The 21,951-nt window shown below is 46.6% G+C and overlaps 1 protein-coding gene and 1 pseudogene across 2 annotated transcripts in view; one reads left to right on the forward strand and one right to left on the reverse strand.

The window, feature by feature from the left end:
- Nucleotides 1–21,951, forward strand: part of IRAK1 (interleukin 1 receptor associated kinase 1) — a 188,404-nt gene that overhangs the window by 23,281 nt on the left and 143,172 nt on the right. The gene's annotated exons all lie outside the window — the stretch shown is intronic.
- LOC309559845 (small ribosomal subunit protein eS24-like) lies at nucleotides 4,462–4,921 on the reverse strand (annotated as a pseudogene). The gene has a single exon. The product of its transcript is annotated as a small ribosomal subunit protein eS24-like (transcript).

Here is a 21,951-nt window from a genome sequence, read left to right on the forward strand (position 1 = left end):
CGGTTTGGTCCGGGTGGATAAGTTGAGAAATAACCGAGTTCACTCTACGGGACAGCACCTTGGCTAGGATCTTAACATCCACATTAATCAATGAAATAGGACGATATGACTCACAGTGTGTGGGATCCTTGCCCGGCTTTGGAATCAAGACAATAAGGGCCTCCCGGAGAGAGGGAGGGAGCTCACCCGCCTCGAAAGCCTCCCTATACATGTTCAACAGACGCGGAGTGAGGAGTTCCGAATAAGCGCGGTACCACTCAACCGGAAATCCATCAAGGCCCGGAGTTTTATTGGCAGCAAAAGAGGCAACCGCGGCCCCAATCTCTTCAGCAGAAATCGGAGCATCCAGTGCCAACCTGTCCTCCGCTTCCAATTCAGGCAGTTGTACCTGCAGCAAGTATTCGTCCAGCTCCGCCGTGGTATAGGAAACCTGAGAGGTATACAAGGACTCGAAGAAGGCCACAAAAGCCGTCTTGATATCCTCCCTAGATGTGCACAAGTGAGACTCCGCATCATACACAGCAGATATGGCCGTAACAGGGTGTTCAGAGCGGGAAAGATAAGCCAAAATTTTACTATTTTTATCCCCATATTCAAATACACGTTGTTTTTGATAGAGAAGTTTTTTCTGAGTTTTTTCAAGGAGTACCAGGTCTAGTTGTCTCGCACTGTCTCGCCAGAGGGAGTAATTAGAGGAGTAAGGGTTCCGAACATATTCTAGTTCCGCAGCCGTCACCTCCCCCTGCAGAGACTCCACCCGCCAGGCCCTATCCTCTCTCAACTGATGGATAATCCCTGCCACCGTACCCCTCATAGAAGCCTTGAAGGCATCCCAGACAATGTCCCCAGCAGCCGTCCCCGGATTAACCCGCCAGAAGTGGGCAATCTCCTTAGCCGTAGCATTAAAAAAGACCTCCTCCGTTAGCCACAAGGGGCTGAGCCGCCATGTTTGGAGGCCACGCGTCACAGAAAGACCAAATCGCAGCAACACAGGAGAATGGTCCGAAATGGCCCTAGGCAGATAGGAGACAGCCACGAGTCTGGGGAGCAAATCCGGAGACAGCAAACACATATCAATCCTAGACAGAGTTTTATGGGTGGCAGAGTAACAGGAATATTCTTTCCCAAGTGGATTCTTCCAACGCCAGCAGTCCACCAGGTTATACCTGGCTAGAGAAGCTGCTAACGATGAAGGAGGACCATCGTCTCCAGGACACCTGTCTAACCCAGGAGACAGTACAGAGTTGAGGTCCCCAGCCACTATCACTGGCCCCTCCGCCACCTGGAGGAGCTGGGACATCAAGGCGTCCCAGAAACCCATGGTAAACGGAGGGGGGACATAGACAGATACAAAGGTATACACCACCCCATTAATGAGTAACAGCAAAATTACATATCGACCATAAACATCAGTGACCACATGTTTAACCGAGCAACCCAAGGAGCGAGCAACCAAGACAGACACTCCCCTAGCATGAGTAGAAAACGTAGCATGAAAGGTGTACGCCACAAAGGCCCGTTTAAGAGCCATAGTCTTGGAGCCAGTCAAATGAGTCTCTTGCAAAAAAATTATATGCGGTTTGTATTTCTGAATATAATTAAATACCAAAGCCCTCTTAACACGGTCATTCAGTCCCCTGACGTTCCAGGACAGGAGTGTCAGCGTCTCCTCAGCCATCCGAGCAGATGAGACAACAACAACCCCCGCCAGGGAAGGCAGCGCCCCCACGGGGACCACAGTAGGAGCTTTCCCTAAAGGCCTCCGGGAAGTCAGCCAGACAGAGAAGAGGAAAAAAAAAAAGCATACTGGTATAGCACAAAAGTACATAGGTCGGATAACAGTCCCCAAAAAAGAAAAAGAACAAACCCCTCCCTCCCCCCACCCTGTTCATGACCCCAACTGTCACAAACCTACACCCCAAACCAAACCAAAGGTAGAACCGTAGGAAAAGTACATGAATACTCATAGTTCAAGTGGACCTCCGGGGCCACAACAAAGTTCACGGATATGTAGCATCCAGCTTGCAGGAGTATAGAAGCCTCAAACACAGGAGTCCATTGGTTCCAGCAGCCGAAAAAAAAAAAAAAAAATTTAATAATAATACAAAGATCAGTGCTCATTAACGTCCCAAAAACAACAAGACTGTGGAAAAGGAACCTGGGCAACAAATCTCCCGAAGCAGTAAAGCCTCCCGGCAAGGGAGGAAGCACAGCACAGTAGGTATCGCATGACATTCAGCAAGGGATTAGGCTCTACCCAACGAATCCATCCATTGGTCAGCATCAGCAGGATCCAGGAAAAAATGCACTTTGCCTCCGTGCACCACTCTTAGTTTCGCAGGATAAAGCATACTATAGGGGAGATGACGGTCCCGGAGCCTTTTCTTCACTCCCATAAAGGCCGCACGCTGTTTTTGCGTAGAAGCAGAGAAGTCAGGGAATATGGTAATAATACTGTTGTTGAATCTCAGATCAGGAAGGTCCCTGGCTCTGCGCAGGGCCGCGTCTCTATCCCTGAAGTGCAGGATACGTGCCAGTAACGGTCTGGGCCTAGCCCCGGGGACAGGGGCCCTGGAGGGGACCCGGTGCGCCCTTTCGATTGCAAAGAGCGGGGAGAAAGTGTCAGGACCCAGGGACCTACGCAGCCAGTCCATCAGGAAATCCACTGCTTGACCCCCCTCAGCCCCCTCAGGGAATCCTAAAAAGCGGAGGTTGTTACGGCGCAGGCGGTCCTCCATATCGCCCAGCTTTGCAGCCTGCGCCCTCTGCTCATGCTGTAGATCCCGGATGGCAGCGGGGAGGGGGAAGACATCATCCTCCACAGCGCTAATCCTCTGCTCCGCAGTCGTCACCCTCTGCCTAATTTTACTCACGTCTTCCTTCAGGAGTGAGAAGTCCACACGGAGGGTGTCTATCTGAGACGTCAGGGAGGCCTGGCACCCCTTAATAGCGTCCATGATCTGGCGCAACGTGGGCTCTACCGACCGTCCAGATGACTTGCCATTCGCCCCCCCCGGAAGGCCAGGGGAAGGCGACAGTGCCGGCCACTCACCCCCCTCATCCGACCACGGCAGGAGTGGGCTATTAGAGGCCTCCAGGCCCGGCGACCGCGGGTGGCCGCCATCTTGGGCCTGCTCCGGATGGTCCGAGCTGCAGCCCGCCGGGGACGGGGGCACATCCCTGCCGTATTTTACCATCTCAGCACAGGTCCGGGTGGTTCCAGGAGTAGAAGAGAGGCCGATCCAGGTAAGTATATCGGCGGATGGAGCAGGATTGCTGAAAGGATTAGTCAGTGGCAGCGGAGCTCTCTAGAAACGCTCCTCACATCCCGGAAGTCGGACACGCCCCCCCCCACGCAATACAATTCAGGGCCCAGACTGCAGGTGCCCCCTTTACTACTTGAACTCTTCAGGGTCCACTGACTATGTACCCCCTTTACAACTTCAGGGTCCTCAACCTAGGTACCCCGTTTACAGCTAGCTGACACTGGATCCCAGAACCTCTTCCGGAGTGGTCCCCTCTGGCTCTAGGCAGACCCCCAAGGGCAATCCGCAGTAATCACGACCTGTGTAGGCTTTCTTGGGACTGGACCCCCCTCCCTCTCTCTCTGCAGGCTCTCGGCACACCGGATCCCCTCAGCTCAACTCATCACGCTCTGGACACTCAGGCGACACCCCGAGATATCCACCTACCTCGGGCAGGAGGAGAAGTAGCCACACTCTCCTTCCTGGGACTCTGCTCCCACCGAAGACGCCGTGCCACGCACTTACCCCCCCCCCCCCCAAACTTATATCCACTCCCAGAATCCTTTGCCGCGTAATCTGCCTTCTGGGGTAGTTACAAGCTGGGATGTGTCCCCTGATTGAGCTTCCCACACTGCCCTATGAGAATCCTCACAGGAGCCAGTGGGGATACTTCTCCCTTCAGCAGGCACATCTGGAAGCCCTGACTAGATAAATCACAGCCCTGCTGTTAGGCAGACAAGGCCCACTATAGTTTTACCTAGCACCTATTTGTAGGGTGCTACATTTGCAATCAGGGCAATTACACCTCAGATGTCTCCTTTTATGTCAGCCTTTCTTTTCTCATATACATGCAAAGGAGAAAAAAAAGCTCCACTAGTGTATTACCACTTTAAACTTTTTATTTTAGAAATAAAACCTCATATGATTGCATGTACAAACTAAACACAGCTTCAGCGCACGATGGTATAGTAGACCTCCGGGAGTCACCGCTGCTCACCCGATCAATCCTTCTGGTATATCGTGTGGCCATGCTCTGATGCGTTTCGTCACTTCCCCCTTTGACAAAGTCGGAAGCGACTCCCGGAGATCGTCTATACCATCGTGGAGGCGGTAGGACCAATGAGAGCATTCACCTGCATTTATCACACATTTTCTGTGAGAGCAGGATCTGTGTTATTTTAAGAGCGATAGCCTGCCTATATCTAACTTTTACAATCTTCAGATAGTTTGTCCTGGGATCCTTTAGTCCTTCTTTTTACTAGCACCCACGTTTGCTTTGGCTGTGCCCCTGACCTTCTTCATTCTGTTCTTCATTTCTTTACTCTGTTTTCTAGAAGTCTTTCTTCTCGTATAAGCCATGCCTGGCAAGTCTGTGTTTGGGCTTATTTTTCTTTGCATAGTCTAGGATATCATAGATCATGCCAAAACCAGTTGTTTTGCCACCTCCAAAGTGAGTCCTAAAGCCAAATACAAAGATCACATCTGGGGTAGTCTTGTACATTTTGGCCAGCTTCTCCCTGATTTCCAGTCTTGGGGACAGTGGCTTTTCCAGGATGAAGTACATCTTTGACCATCTGCTTCCTCTAAAGCAGTCTGTTGGTCATAAACTTCCTAGTTCTAATAGTGCCCGCGATCCGGAAATCATTGTAAATCACGGGACGCCTGTGCGTTGCCATTGATTTGCAATGGCACCCCAAGCGCTGTGCGATGTTGCAGCGATTTCCGCCTGCCGAATCGCATTAACATCGCGCAAACAAAATCGCGGGTTGCATGACGACCCAAAGAAGCTCTTGTACCTTTTTTACGCGTCATGCGACCCGCAATTTTGTTTGCGCGATGTTACCGCGATTCGGCAGGCGGAAATCGCTGCAACATCGCACAGCGTTTGGGGTGCCATCGCAAAGCAACAGCAACGCACAGGCGTCCCGTGATTTGCAATGATTTCCGGATTGCAGGCAGAATCGCGGTGTTCTGCCCACGATCCGCTACGCTAACATGTGAACGTAGCCTTAGGGATCAGGGTTGTCCCTTCTGGGAGGGGGAACTGTTGACAAAATGATTTGAAGGGCATACATCCATCAACCATAATATGGGGACCACCGCAATGATATTAAGTAGGCCCCACTCTTTTTCTGCCAAAACAGCCCTGAGAATTTTTTTTTTTTATATATAATTTTAGTTCCACAATCCGGGATTTATTTAGCAATCTCACGTGGCCAAATTTTTTAAAGAACAAAATATAGTTCAAGGATTTCCCCATATTGCAAAATGTATATACTTTCCAGATAAGTAACAATGGCATCACTGAATTCTACATTTCAAAAGGTACCCGCTTCAATCAACAGCTTTCTTTGGGCCCTTTCATACCGAATGCAGTTGGATGCCTTTTAGCTGCATTCCAACTGCATAGACAGCCCATAATCAAGGTAATCCAATGGGCGTAGTTCACATCAGTGCAGCGCAGTTTAAAAAAAAAAAAAAAGTAGAGCATGCTGCATTTTTCTGCACCGCAAATGCAGTTAACGCTCTTCAAATGCCCAAAAACGTATAGAAAAATGCACTGCAAACACAGCACAAAACGCATGTAGAATGCAGTTAAGCACACGTCAAACGCGCTTGAAATGCATATAAAAAAAACGCGCAGTTATGTGCAGTTAATGGTGTGAATGGGCCCTTTTGCCACCCCCTACAGAAAGTCATTAGAGTTATCAGAATATAGATCTCTCACCTAAATTATGGGATAATGTGAAGTATTTCAGCCATATAAAGGTGGACTCTTGGCAAACAGCTAAACTTATAGTTTGATTAGATGTGAGAATGTTTAACAGCCTTCTAGACAGCAGAGGGCAATGACCTGACTTTTCTCTGCTGTGGTTAAGCAATACAACCTGGACCTTGCTTTGTACACTGGTCCAAATCATTTGGGGGAGGGGGAATTATGGTGTGAGGTTGTTTTTCAGGGGTTGGTCTTAGCCCCTTCGTTCCAGTGAAGGAAACTTTTAAGGCACCAGCAAGAATGGTCAAACATTCCCATAGACACTCCTAAACCTTGTGGTCAGCTTTCCCAGAAGAGTTGAAGCTGTTATAGCTACAAATGGTGGGCCAACTCATATTGAACCCTATGGACTAAGGGCTCTTTCACACTTGTAGTCCGTCAAACAGACTCCGCTTTTCTCAGCGGGGGATCGATCCGCCGATCCCCCGCTGAACAGGAGGATGACAGCTGTTCTCCGCACTGTGTGCGGAGACACAGCTGTCACAGGCCCATACATCTCTATGGGGGAATCGGGTGGGAACGGACTGTCCGTCCGTTCTCATCTGATCCACTGGACGGATGGAAAATAGGGTTTCCATCCGTCCAGATTTGACGGATCGGATTGGATGTCAGCGGACATGTCTCGGCTGACTTTCGATGCCCCATAGGAATGCATGGGGGGGCCGTTCAGATCCACCAAAAAAATGAACAGGGGGATCTGAGCGGTCCGCCTGTGTGAAAGGGGCCTAAGTCTGGGATTCCATTAAAGGTCATGTGTGTGTGTAAAGGCAGGTGTCCCAATACTTTTGGTAATATAGTGTATTCATTAATTATATACTATTTACTAAAAGTAAAATGTACTTGGCCTTTGCTTTATGAGGAACTAACAGCTTCTAAATGTTTCCCTTGGCCCAGATGGCTGTTCTGGGTTAGGCTGTTTATGGGTAACCTTTAAGAGCCGGTTCACACTACCACGACCAGAAAGTCGCCCCGTGACTTGAAGAGACTTGTTTAGAGACTTGTGAAGAGACTTGTTTAGAGACTTGTTTAGAGACTTGTGAAGAGACTTGTGAAGAGACTTGTTTAGAGACTTGTGAAGAGACTTGTTTAGAGACTTGTTTAGAGACTTGTGAAGAGACTTGTTTAGAGACTTGTTTAGAGACTTGTGAAGAGACTTGTTTAGAGACTTGTGAAGAGACTTGTGAAGACTTGTGAAGAGACTTGTGAAGAGACTTGTGAAGAGACTTGTGAAGAGACTTGTGAAGAGACTTGTGAAGAGACTTGTTTAGAGACTTGTGAAGAGACTTGTGAAGAGACTTGTTTAGAGACTTGTTTAGAGACTTGTGCACTACTTTGAAGAGACAGGCGACTTTGTCTGTGGGGAATGCCTGGCTAATCTCTTTCTTCTTCCTGGAAAGTCTGATAACAAGTCGTGTCAATTAAGATAAGGAGGCGACTCCCATTGAAGTATATGGGACCGTCGGATCACAGGTCGCCTCAAAGTAGTACAGGACCCTTTTCTGAAGTCAGAGCAACTTCAGTAGTGCCAATTAAGACGGCACTGATTGATTAACATTGCTTTTGTTATGTCAAGCGACCTGGGGCAACACAAGTCGCCTCACAAGTCGTGCTAGTGTGAATGGGCTCTGAGGGTGTCTGACATTGGAACAATTGTTTTCAGAAATTGAATGTAAACTATTTGCGCCGCCCAGCTAAAAAGAAGTGATTAAAGCAGTATTAAACCCAAAAGCAAACCTTTTATTATATTGCAGCTTACCAATTCTTAGAAGTGAGGGCTGCATTAGTTTCCTTTTTTTTAGGCTTTCCTTCTTCTATTCTCATCTGGTGATCTGGCTAGCAAGTCTGTTGATGTTCACAAACTCAAGCTCTTCAGCAGAATGCAACAGCTAACATGGATGAGACAAACACAAAAAGTGGCACTAAGGCTCGGGTCACACTATAGTGCAGGCTGTGAGTTCCGGGTTTGGGAATCGCATCAGTACCCTCAACCACCCGCAGCCGAATTGCACTGCTCTGGTGAGATGCGCAGGGCTGCCATTCATTCTCAATGGCACCCCCATGCATCTCAGCCCGCAGTGCGATTGGAAGTGGAAACCGCAGGGTCAAAAAGACCGTGCGGTTTCCTTGCGGCCATGTTTTTAACCACTTTGTATCCGGGACAATTCTGACACTTTGCTTGTACGTGTAAAAATCAACTGTTTTTGCTAGAAAATTACTTCGAACCCCCAAACATTTTATATATATATATATATAAATATAGCAGAGGCTCTACAGAAAAAAAATGGTGGTTGTTGCATCTTTTTGTCGCATGCAGCATTTTTAATTTTTTTTTAACACAATTTTTTGGGTAAAAATACACTTTTTTTTTTTTTTTAACAGTAAGTAAAAATACACTTTAATGAATTAACCCCCCCCCCCCCCACTAGGACATTATGATATTGCCTTGCAGGGGGAAACTTTTTTTTTTTTTTTTTTTTTTTTTTTTACTTTACTACCGCTTTAAAACTGGCAGGGGTGATTAAAATAATCAGATTTTTATTCATGCAAAATCTTTATTCCCAAAAGGAAAAAACTGTATGCTGTACCTGATTATAAAGTGTGATCTGGAGATTGGCTTCAGTTTGTTAGAGTACAGCCCCGTACACACAGGCGGACCATTTAGATCCGGCTGTCCATTTTTTGGATCTGAACGGTCCCCCCATGTATCTCTATGGGGCATCGGATGTCAGCGGAGAAATGTCCACTGACATCCGATCCGTCAAATCTGGACGGATGGAAACCATATTTTCCATCCCTCCAGCAGATCGGATGAGAACGGACCGACGGTCCTTTCCCATCCGATTTCCCCCATAGAGATGCATGGGGAACTGACAGCTGTGTCTCCGCACACAGAGTGGAGACACAGCTGTCATCCTCCTGCTCAGCGGATCGATCCCCCGCTGAGAAAAACGGAGTCCATCCAATGTGTGTGAAAGAGCCCTTAATCTAAATCTGCTGATACAACAAACATGCTCCAAAGATGCTGCAAGCAGGATTTTTTTTTTTTTTTACCGCACTGGAAGCGCACCGCCCCAGTGTGAACACATTTATTGATTTTATAGGATAGCATTTTTCTTGAGCTTTTCAGGCGCTTTTTTTTTTTTTAAAACCCCGCTTGAAAAGCTCAAGAAAAATGCTATCCTATAAAATCAATAAATGTGTTCACACTGGGGCGGTGCGCTTCCAGTGCGTTAAAAAAAGCATCTTTGGAGCATGTTTGGGGAGCTAAATACGTTCCTTCCCATTGAAATGAATGGTAACCACATCAAAAGTGCCTCAAAAACACCCCCACTAGGTGTTTTTGGTGCAGTTTTTGAGTCGCATGTCCTTTAAAAACCCACAGAAAACACTGCAAAAGCACGGCATAGATGTTTTACTGGCAGTTTTGACGCAAGCCAGCGTGAAGGTGCCCTTAGGTTCGGTTCACACTAGATGTGGTGCAAATTCACAGCGAATTCATTGCAAATCCGCACCTCATCAAAATCACATCCCGTACATGCGAACCGATTGCGGAGTTTGTGTTAACGAGAATCAGAAATCTGTTTGCAAATTGCAGTGCGATTTGCAGACTCCGATCATATGGATGTGAACACTGATATAATCGGATTCTGGTGCGGACAAAAAAAGGGTCCGGCACAAGTTTGGTTTTGATTTGAGCCATACAAATCCATGCCTCAAATCGCACCCCAGAGCCACCGCATGGAATTGGCACTGCGATACATGCGGTGTCCCTCATCGCAGCAGTGTTGACCCCAGATACAGAATGTTGGCTTATCAGCAGGATCCTGCATACATCGCCGGCTACCATGCTTTACACATTATCCTCCCTACTTTCCCAGTTGTCAGTTACATTTCTGACAGAGAAGTGTCCTTTGAAGTATTTCAGAAAAGATGAAAGGCTTACTGCAGTAAATCTAAGGGGATGCCTGATCTTTCTTCATAATTCTGGGTAATATCGTAATGTACAAGAAGAGAACATTGGCAATCCTACAGAGAAACATCTCCTGGTGACACCATCTGTGGAAAGACCTGAACAGAGAAAATGGGGGGGTGAGAGTCTATAATTCAAAGCTGCACTTGGTGACTGAGCAGTTACTGACCTGGGTCAGTGACTCAGTAAAAGTTAGCCATACACACAAAGATTTCTTTTGTTAAACCTGTGGGCTGAACAACAGAAATCTAAAGCCTAGTACTCACATGAGTTTTTGTTCTGTTCAACCCAGCAGGTTGAACAAAAAAAAAACTGTTAGCTTCAGTCAGAGCTGCTGTACTAACAATCCGACGTTAGTACAGCGATCTCCCCCGCTGAGCTGTTGTTTTCTGACAGGCGGATGCCCCGCCCCCCCCCCCGCCAGAACACTCTGGTCAGCACTCTCCTCCATTGGCAGAGAGTGCTGATTGAGAGCCAGTCGGATGCTGGTTTTCCAGCATACTTGTCTGACAGAAGCCGTTTGGGTGGGCCGAATGTCAGTCGTTTTTTTTTTCTTTTTTTTTTTTATGAACCTGTCGATGCCAGCCGGCGTTCGGCCCTGTGTGTACGGTGCTTAACAGATTCCTTCATCTGGGCTAAACAATGCAAATGGACGAATCTCCCACATTGGCTATTGTATTTTAACTGCAGGCTGTCAGAATTAGGGATTCGCCGATACCGATTATTCGTACTCATGAAAATGTTCCCAATACCTAAACCGATACATTGTGGTGTGATTTACATCTATACAAAACGAAAGGGGAGAAATCGCACTGCAAAGAATGGCATGTGATTTATACAGGAGAGAAGGGCAATTCCTGTCTGAACGCATGTGATTTATACAGGAGAGAAGGGCAATTCCTGTCTGAACGCATGTGATTTATACAGGAGAGAAGGGCAATTCCTGTCTGAATCGCATGTGATTTGTACAGGAGAGAAGGGCAATTCCTGTCTGAATCGCATGTGATTTGTACAGGAGAGAAGGGCGATTCCTGTCTGAGTCGCATGTGATTTATACAGGAGAGAAGGGCAATTCCTGTCTGAGTCGCATGTGATTTATACAGGAGAGAAGGGCAATTCCTGTCTGAACGCATGTGATTTATACAGGAGAGAAGGGCAATTCCTGTCTGAATCGCATGTGATTTGTACAGGAGAAAAGGGCAATTCCTGTCTGAACGCATGTGATTTATACAGGAGAGAAGGGCAATTCCTGTCTGAGTCGCATGTGATTTATACAGGAGAGAAGGGCAATTCCTGTCTGAATCGCATGTGATTTGTACAGGAGAGAAGGGCAATTCCTGTCTGAATGCATGTGATTTATACAGGAGAGAAGGGCAATTCCTGTCTGAATCGCATGTGATTTGTACAGGAGAGAAGGGCAATTCCTGTCTGAATCATCTCTCATACCCCTGAATGTTCTGATCCTTGAGATGTACGTCTAAGAGTCTTTTGAAAGCCACCATACTTCCCGCAGAAACCACCTCTTGTGGTAGAGAATTCCACAATCTTGTAGCCCTTACTGTAAAGAACCCCCTGCATTGCCTGAGGTTAAATCGCTTCTCCTCTAATCGCATTGTATGCCCTCGTGTCCTCATGCAATCCTTGCTATGGAATAGTTTTTTTTCTATGCTGAGATCACCATTGAGGTATTTGTAAATTGCTATCATGTCCCCTCTCAGGCGTCTCTTCTCCAGCTCCAACACATCCCTCCTGAGGACTGGCGACCAGAACTGGACAGAATACTCCAGATGCGGTCGGACCAGAGTTTTATAAAGTGGAAGGATTATAGTCTTATCTCTGGAATACATCCCTTTCTTTATGCATGCCAATATTCTGCTTGCTTTGGCAGCTGCTGCATGCTTTTGCTAAGTCTATCATCAACCAAGACTCCCAGATCCTTCTCCATTTTTGATTCCCCCAATGGTTCCCCTCCTAACGTGTATTGTGCTTTTATGTTTCTAGTCCCCAAGTGCAAAACCTTACACTTCTCCAGGTTAAACCTCATTTGCCATGTCGTTTTCCACTCCGTTATTTTGTCCAGGTCATTCTGTAGGATATCTGCTTCATGCTGTGCAGTTATTGCCCTGCCTAATTTTGTGTCATCTGCAAAAACTGATATAGAACTACTGATCCCGTCCTCAATGTTGTTTATGAATAAATTGAACAAGGTTGGTCCCAGGACTGAGCCTTGGGGCACCCCGCTTACTACCTCAGACCAGTCTGAGTATGCACTATGCAATGGCATGATTTAACCGGTTGCCGACCGCCGCACGACTATATACTGCGGCGGTCAGCCCCGGCCAGGCAGAGTGACGTATCGGTACGTCACTCGCCTGTCACTGACTTGCGAGCCTATAGCGAGCGGGCGCGCGCCCGCCGAGGCGCGCGCCCGCCGCGGCTCGTTCACAGGCAAGTCAGTGCGTGTGACCGGCCACACTACGATCGCTCCTGTGAAGGGAGAAAGACAGAGCAGCTTGTGTAAACAAGCTGCCTGTCAGTTCTCCCTGTGTAAAAGTAAAGATCTGACCGTTCTACTATGTAGAACGGTTGATCTTTGCTTTTACACCAATAGCAATGTCCCTACACAGTAGAAAGCACGCCCCTAGGACACACTTAACCCCTCCCTTCCCAATAAAGTTAACCCCTTCCCTGCCAGTGTCATTTTTGCAGTAACAGTGCATATGTATAGCACTGATTACTGCAGTAATGTCACTGGTAACCCCAAAAGTGTCAAAAATGTCAGTCAAGGGTCCGATCTGTCCGCCGCAATGTCGCAGTACCGAAAAAAAAATCGCAGATCGCCGCCATTACGCGTTAAAAAAAAAAACACCAAAAATGACAAAAATCTTTCTCTTTGTTAGTAAACGCGATAACTTTTGCGCAAACCAATCAAAATACGCTTTTTGCGATTTTTTTTACCAAACATAGGTAGCATAAAACAAATTGGCCGAAAAATGTTAAAAAATTTTGATTTTTACTTTTTTTTTTGGGGAATTTCATATAAAAAAATGTGAAAAATATTGTTATTTTTGCAAAATTTACGCTCTTTTTTTGTTTATAGCGCGTGATCAAAAAATCGCACAGGTGATCAAATACCACCAAAAGAAAGCTCTGTTTGTGGGAAAAAAAGGACGTCAAATTCGTTTAGGTACAGCGTCGCACGACCGCGCAATTGTCCGTTAAAGTCACGCAGTAAAAAATCGCAAAAAAACCCCTGGTCCTTTAGCAGCCAAATCCTCCGGGGCTTAAGTGGTTAAAGCTCTGGCACTGCTTGTTACAAATGTGGAAGAACTTTACTGTCAGTTCTTTAAATTGGCATCAATTCTCAGCACCCACAGCTTCATAAAGCAGGACAATTGAATTGGTTATATACAAAACTCTGCTATCAGATTCTGTGGAATTTTTATGTTCTGCAAGGTTTTGTTTATTGTGTTGCATTACTTTATATTTTCTCATAGATTTTCCTGGTGCTTTTCCTTCCTGTTTCTGCTTTCATTGAGGGGCAATCCCCAGCCTTTCATACTGCACATGTGTTTCCTACTCATCCTCCGTTAAAGGGGAATCCCCTCATGTTCATCTTATGATAGCTGTGACATCATGCAGCATCGTTCTCTCTGTAAAATCCCCCTAGCTTTTACATATGAATGTCCTGTCTAGTCCAGATTTAGAATAGTAATGTTTCTGACCCCTGGGGGAAAGAATACAGGAACAAAAGCTCAGTTGTTGCCCATAGTTACCAGGCAGGTTTCATATTTTATTTTCCTGGGGGAAAAAAAACTAAGAATCCTGATCCAAGGGCAGGTTACTCCAGTGTTTTTCTTTTTTTTCTTCAGGTTTTTTTTCTCTTTTTAAAGTGATTCTAAACCTTTTTCTATTTTATTTTTTTTTAATTATAAAAAACATGTCATACTTCCCTGCTCTGTGTACTGGTTTTACACAGAGCAGCCGCGATCCTCCTCTTTTTGGGGTCCCACGCTGCACTCCTGGCTCTTCCTCTTCAGTGAGTGCCCCCATAGGAAGCCACTTCCTATAGGGGCACTTGTGCGGTCTTGATCCCGAGCCATGCTGCCTGCATACATAGACACAGACAGCATGGCTCAGCCTCGCTCCCTCATCTCAGGATTTGATTGACAGCAGCGAAAGCCATTGGCTCCTATCAGTCTGCCCTGTGAGGGGAGAGAGAGCGGAGAGAGCTGCTGATCTCAGGCACAGCACTGGATAGAAATGGGGTTCAGGTAACTATAAGTTGGGGGGGGATCCTAGTCACAGAAGGTTTTTTTTACCTTTTAATGCAGAGAACTTTAGAACCACTTGACCTCTAGAAGATTTCCCCCCCTTCATGACCGTTCCACTTTTTGCGATAAGGCACTGCGTTACTTTAACTGACAATTGAGCGGTCATGCAATGCTGCACCTAAATAAAATTTGTATTTTTTCCCCCCCCACAAATAGAGCTTTCTTTTGATGGTATTTGATCACCACTGCATTTTTTATTTATTTTTTTTTTTTCCGATATGAACAAAAAAAAACAACGCTTTTGAAAAAACAAACATATAATATTTTTTACTTTCTGCTATAAAACACATCAAATACAGAAAAAAAAATGTATTTCTTCATGCTATATACAGTATTTTTGGTAACAAAAAAATCCCAATAAGTGTATATTGGTTGTTTTACACAAAAGTTATTGCCTACAAACTATGGAATATATATACTGGAATTTTTTTTATTGATTTTTTTTTTTTTTATACTAGTATTGGTGGCGATCAACGGCTTATAACGGGCCTGCGATATTGCAGCAGACAATTGGATACGAACTGACACTTTGCGGGAACCTGTGACACTAATATGGTGATCGATTCTAAAACATATCTACTCACTGTACTAATGACACTGGCTGGGAAGGGGTTAAACACCTAGGGTGATCAAAGGGTTAACCGTGTGCCTAGCCAGTGTTTCTGTGACATCTAAGTGCTGCTTTTAGTAGGGGAAGAGATGGATTTTATTCCTTGCTTTGCAGGGACACAGAATCCATCCCTTCCCCCTTGTCAGAAAGGAGATTTGCCTTGTTTACGTTCTGTGTGTTTTACCGAGGATTGGTGGGTGCCAGAGGACATCTAGTGCCCCGCACCCACAGATCGACTTCTGCTGTGAATTATCAGTTTTAGCTTTGCTGGAGGATAGGAATGTCAAAAACTGCTACAGGGTTTCATGGGAAAGCCTGCAGGAGCTTGGCAAGGAAGGTGCATTTGATTACCTTATGGACCACTGTCATTGTGTTCCTTCCTTCTCCCATTAACTTCCTGCATGTCCCCCTAGCCTTAGAGTCTGTTCTGTTGTCAGCAGGGAGGAAGGGAAGACGGGAGCTATCTGCTGGCACACAATCACTGTTAACAGGACTCGGAGGAAGAATGTTGGTCCGGAGCTGCTGAGCAGCAGGCAGCTGAAAAGGTTGTGTGCTGAGCCGGCAGCTATGTGAGCGCGCGCTGGTGACGGTCACTGCAAGGGTGGGACCCCGGCTCCAAACTGCCATCTATGCATGCGCCACCCACGTTGCACTACTGGACATGCACAAAGGCCAGCCCCCGCCATGTTCGCCCAATCACAGGGCGCCCGCTGGCCATCCTGAGCAGGAAGATAATGGCGGCTGGAGCGCAGGGAGAGATATTATCGTGGTCCGGACACGCCCCCCTTAAAGTTTTTTGTCTATTTGTCTGCGAACCAGATGCAGTAATCAAAATAGCCACGTCTGGCTCGCGAGCCATAGGTTCCCGACCCCCTGCACTAGTGCTTTTAAAGGATAAGTTTGCCTTTGTAAAAAAATAAAATAATAAATGCACATCTTTTTGCAGGTAAAAAAATGTGTATTTATTTATTTATTTTTTTAATTTGGAGCCTGCAGAGCATTGCATCTGCCATCATCAGATCACGGGTGCAATCTCAGGCTCCTGCAGACTGTCAATGTAATGCCCCATACACACGTGCAGATTATCTGCAGACTTTTGTCTGCAGACTTACCAAAACCATATAATATGAGGTCAAACCTAAACACTTTCAATTTGTATGCAATCCGGCAGGCCCTTGCACTACATAGAAAAGGTAAATCTGAAGACAAAAGTCTGCAGATAATCTGCACGTGTGTATGGGGCATAAGCTGTCTGCTTGTACATCATACGAGCAGGCAGTTACTAAATGTCAGGAAGAATCAATGCACTATTAGAGCGCTCATCAGCATCTTGGTAGTTAATTGAGAACTACAAACCATCAGCCGCAATTGCTGACGGTATCTGTAGTTCCCCCATTCACAAAACTCTGTGCATGAATGCCGCAAGCTGTCACAACCAGGTGCCAACAGTTGAAATGCTGGCGCCTGGAAAAGGAGAGGGAGAGAAGAGATGGTTTGGGCGACAACATTGCTGGATCCTGGGACAGGTGAGTGTGTGTTTATTAAGTCCGCAGCTACAGGTGCTGACTCCTGGGTCTTTTCACTTCCTGATCGTTGCGTGTGGAGTGCAGATTATCCTGGTGGCTGCAGGTGCCTGTTTCTGCTGGGTGGTGAGTCTGGTGGGGTCCTCTCCCTCTCTGCTGAGAGGATCGCTTGGTGCTTTGTGCCTGGCGACCGGGTGGAGCTGCCATCGCGGTGGGGGTTGTCCCTTAGCAGTGTTTTACACTTTTTGTGGGGTCCCCCTGGTGACTCATGGAGTCTTCGGAGCACATTTTCCCATTTAAACCCTTCTCTGAGGCTGTGGGGCCCTCCGGGTCCCAACCATCCATCGGCAGTCCTGGAGTCCTTTGTGTCCCGGATGGAGGTGGCTTTTCGGGCGACGGGCTAGCAAAAAGCGCCCCTGCCAGGCGGATTACCACAGTCAGCACATTAGACCAAGGGGAGTAGTCCCTTCATCCAGAGGTGTTTCATCAGTGTGTCTCTGGTGGGGCATCCCCCAAGGTGGATGTGTTGGCTTCCCGGCTCAACAGAAAGGTGCAGAAGTTTGTGGCGGATACCACAGATGCGCTGATGGCCCTGTGTTTCAGTATCATCTGATTTACGCCTTCCCTCCTCTCAAGCTTCTGCCAATGCAGGATTGAGGCAAAAGGGATTCTGGTCATCTTAATGGCCCCAGACTTGCCTTCCCAGGCTTGGTAAGCCGATCTGGTGAGGCTGGTCGCCGACGTTCCTTGGAAGCTTCCTCTCAGGGAGGATCTGCTGTCCCAAGGACCAATCTTCCATCCTGCTTTACAGTGACTGGCTTTGATGGCTTGGCTGTTAAAATTGATTATGGATAAAGGTTTGTCTGAGTCAGTTTTTTCCAACGCTGTTAAAAGCTAGAAAACCTACTTCTAGGAAGATCTACCATCATACGTGAAAGACGTATATTGCGTGGTGTGAGTCTCTTGGGGTTCATCCTTGCTATTGTTCGGTAGCTCAGATCTTGACCTTCCTTCAATGGGGGGCTGAGCCGTAACTGGCCTTAAGTACGATCAAGGGTCAGGGATCAGCCTTGGCAGCCTTATTTCAACGGCCCTTGACCACATACTCCCTGGTGTGTACTTTTCTTCAGGGAGTTAGGTACTTGACACCTCCAGTGTGGTCTCTGTTACTGCCTAGGGATCTTGATTTGGTGCTCTGTCCTCCAGAAACCTCTTTTTGAGAATCTTCAGGAGATTCTCCTGCCTGCATTGTTCCAGAAGGTGGCCTTTTTGGTGGCTTTCACCACTGCGTGCAGGGTGTCGGAATTGGCAGCGTTTATCCTATTCACTTTACTGGTGGTTCTTCGCCCCTGTCTGTCGTTCCTTCCTCAGGTTGTCTCTGGTTTTCATTTGAATGAAGATATTGTGTTGCCTTCCCTGTGTCCCAGGCCAACACATCTGAAGGAAATTGCTTTGCATGCCTTGGATGTGGACTGGGCTATTAGGGTGTACCTGGCAGCTTTGGAGTCTTTTAGGAAGTCAGACTCACTATTTGTGCTCATGGATGGGCTTTGGAAAGGATTGTCCATTTCCTCTGCGACCATTTCTAGATGGATCAGACAGATGGTGGTTCAGGTCTTTTCCATCAAGGGTTCGGTTCCTCCTTTCCCTGTCAAGGCGCATTCTACTCAGATGAGCAGTGCCTCCTGGGCTTTCCATCATCAGGCGTCAGTGACGCAGGTTTTCAAGGCGGCCTCCTGATCGTTGGTGCACAGTTTCACAAAGTTCTATAAAGTGGATGTGTTGGCATCTGCGGATGCTTCTTTTGGCCACAAGGTTTTGCAGGCTGCTGTGTAGAAGACCTGGTCCTCTTTGAGGGTGTATTGCATTTTTTAGGTAGGCTCCAGTTGTTTTGGTTGAGCTCCTGTTTACCTGGTTGGCTATAGTTGGCCTAGGGAATTTTGTTCACTGTTCCCGCCCCTCATGTTTAATGCTGCTTTGGAATGTCCCAATGGTTAAGAAGATCAGGAGCTGTGTCCGTCAATGAACGAAAGAGAAAATGTGATTTTTGACTTACGGTAAAATCCATTTCTCTGATTATTCTCATGAGAGATGATCTCATTAACGGACATAACACCCACCCCTCTGTGGCGTTACAATTCTCCTGACACTGCTTGTAACAAAACTGAGTACCTATAGCAGAGAGAAGGAGTGTACCCCCTGGGACTGCCCATAGGTGTAGCCAGACTTTTTCTGCCTAGTGTCCTACTCCTGTATGGGGCAGTATAACCCAATGGTTAAGAAGATCAGGAGCTGTGTCCGTCAATGAACACCAGAAAAAATTATTTTACAGTAAGTCAAAAATCCCATTTTAACTTGCATGCATTTTAGGAATAATGCCTATCCTTTTTCTGCTCCAGAGATATGAAGAAATCTCGAAGATAATCTAGTGTTGGTACATCTTTAGAGTCTGTATATCTGTCTTGCGTTCTCTTTCGTTTGACATTTGATTTACTTCTGCTAATAATGTAGAGATTTCTCTGGACACATGCTGGTTTCTCCTCCACCATGTACAAGCCTGAGTGCTTTTTTATTAAGGCCCTGACTGCTCAGCCGTGCTGCGAATACCTAATGTGCAGTCCTTCGTGTCATAGCCTGTTGTGCCTGCCATTGTTCTAACAGGGCATTCTGACAAGTTCAATGTGGATACAGTTGTGCGTTCTATTCTGTTGATCTATGGCGACAGGGTCACGAGATTAGAGATTGGATAAATTACAACACAGCAGCACTTTCTAGGGCTAGGTTTAGATCTGTGTCTAAACAGTTGTTCCTCTGAAAAGCGTTATGCATTTAGATCGCTTTTCAGAGCCATTTGACAAGCGGGCAGGAGGCGATGTGATGCCTCCTCACCTCCTGTTTTAACCCCATAACTGCCACACAAATGCGCTACAACTGCATGCATTGCATTTATTGTGGGGCTTTTTCGGTTCGTCCTCATTCACATGTCAGGTCATTTTTGGCACTGGCACAAAACAGAGCATTGGGACATTCAGCATGTGAACACCCTCATCTGCTGTCATTGCAAATGTAACCGTGCGTTTTTTAGCATCCCCGAAGTCAGATCATTTTTGACACATGCAAAAACACAGAGCATCGGGACTGCGGCATGTGAACACCCTCATCCGCTGTCATTGCAAACGCAACTGTGCATTTTTATCATCCCCCCCTCAATCGCAAGTCTAAACAAGGCCTAAGTGCTGCATGATATTTGGATGCCATACCAGCAACTTGACAGGTTATATGAATTCAATGTTGTTTTAGTCTTTGATTGCGTGGTGACCCCATACCCCCAAGAGCACTCCACACAAAACAATTTCATTTTTGGGTGCATGTCTAAAAATAATGGAAAGTATGTCCATTGGCAGCCCCCTTCTGAATTATCTAGGGTTTTAGGCCTGTTTCACATGGGCTTCACCTTGTATAAGAACCGTGTAAACAGCAAGCTTTGAAAAAGCATTTGCAGAGCTTTCAGCAAGCTTTTAAAGTGCCGTTCAGCTCCAGTTTGTAAATGTTGAACACCGATCCTAATGGGAGGGCTGATTGCCACTTTAGGCAAGCTGTACTAGCCTCAACCCACAGCACCTCGCACCTGTCATTTCTGTGCTATCCCAGGAGACAGCCTGCTACACCCCCCCCCCCTGCTCCAGCACACAGCAGGTGATTGACAGCCTAAGATGTGAATGTTCCTCTATGATGAGACTGTGTAGAGGGTAAATTCATTACCTCCATGCAGGTCTTAGATCTCTGCAGTATGTGATGTCAAATCCCCGTCTCCTTCCTTCTGAAGCTCAGAAATGGTGTGTAAATTCTGTAATATGAAAAGCTGTAGAGGAGAGAGGAATGCAAGTAAACAGGTACATCTTTTATAGAGAGATTTGTGAGGTCAGTCACTTCACTGGGTATATGTAAGGGTTTACAACCACTTTAAGGTTTAGGAACAGAAAAATCATGGGTCCAGTTAAGTATTCGGGGTAGAGAATGGTTGCGATAAGCTGGCTATACACTAATAAAATTGCATTCAAAATGTTTTTTTTTTAAGTTGTTTGATTTAGACCACGTTCAGACTGCGGCGACACGACTTGGTGGGGTGACCTGTGAAGTCACGGTGCACAGCGTGCACCGCGACCTCGGCGCGACTTGCACGGACTTCATATCATTGAAGTCAATGCAAGTCGCCTCCAGGTCGCCCCAAAGCAGTACAGGACCCTTTTTCGAAGTCGGAGCGACTTGTGTCGCTCCTATTAGAACGGGTCCTGTACTATTCAATGGCGAGCGACCCACCGCGACTTGTCAGGCGACCAAGTCGCCAGACAAGTCACGCTAGTGTGAATGGACCCTAATTGTTAGTAGGGTCAAATTAATGTTTGTTTATACAGTTTTATACCACAGCTTTCCTTTAGAAAAAGAAGGGGCCCATAAATGATCTATTTACCAACCCTTTTCCTCGCTCTCAATCCTTAAAAGATCCCCAGGAGAGGAGGGAACAGGGAGCACACAGGGGACCCCGGGCAGCAGAAGGAAGAGTAATCTGGACAGTAGGGGCGACGGAAGCAGCATTTACTGAAACTTATTCCCTTTCCTCCTGCAACCGCTGAAAGATGGCAGGAGGGATAGGAGGCTTTCAGCGGCTGCAGGAAAAAAAGGGAACTGGTTCCTGTAAATGCCACCACCGCTCCTGTCTGAGTTCAAGGGGTTGGCAAAGAAGTAATGCAATCTACCCCTTACCTGCCTGTGATCTACGGTTTGCTTACCCCCGATGTTTAGAATAGCAATGCCTGGAATGTCAGTGGTAGGAACAGTGCCCCATCTTTAGTGTCAGTGGGAAAGTTTCGTTCTCTATCTCTGGTGTCAGTGGGAGGAATAGTGCCCCAGCTTTGGCATTAGTAGGAGAATTAGTTACCTATCTCAGGTGTCAGTGGGAGGAATAGTGCCCCAGCTTTGGCATTAGTAGGAGAATTGGTTACCTATCTCAGGTGTCAGTGGCAGTAATATTACCCCATTGTTAGTATCAGTGGGAGGAACAGAGCCCCATCTTTGGTTTCAGTGGGAAAGTTAGTTCTCTATCTCTGCTGTCAGTGGGAGGAATAGTGCCCCAGCTTTGGCATTAGTAGGAGAATTAGTTACCTATCTCAGGTGTCAGTGGCAGTAATATTACCCCATTGTTAGTATCAGTGGGAGGAACAGTGTCCCATCTTTGGTGTCAGTGGGAAAATTCATTCTCTATCTCTGGTGTCAGTGGAAAGAATATCACCCCGCTGTTGGTGTCGATGGGAGGAATAGTTCCTTATCTCTGGTGTGAGTAGGGGAGGAGTAATGCGCCAAGAGCCAGATAAAGGCAAGCAAAGGGCCACAGTTTGGAGACCCCTGGTATAAGTTGTATGTAGCCCCAGCTATATATAGTATACGGCACTGTATTCCAGTATACGGCACTGTATTCCAGTATACGGCACTGTA

Source organism: Pelophylax lessonae, assembly GCF_965119305.1.
Source record: "Pelophylax lessonae genome assembly, chromosome: 7".
NCBI classification, from domain to species: Eukaryota; Metazoa; Chordata; class Amphibia; order Anura; family Ranidae; genus Pelophylax; species Pelophylax lessonae.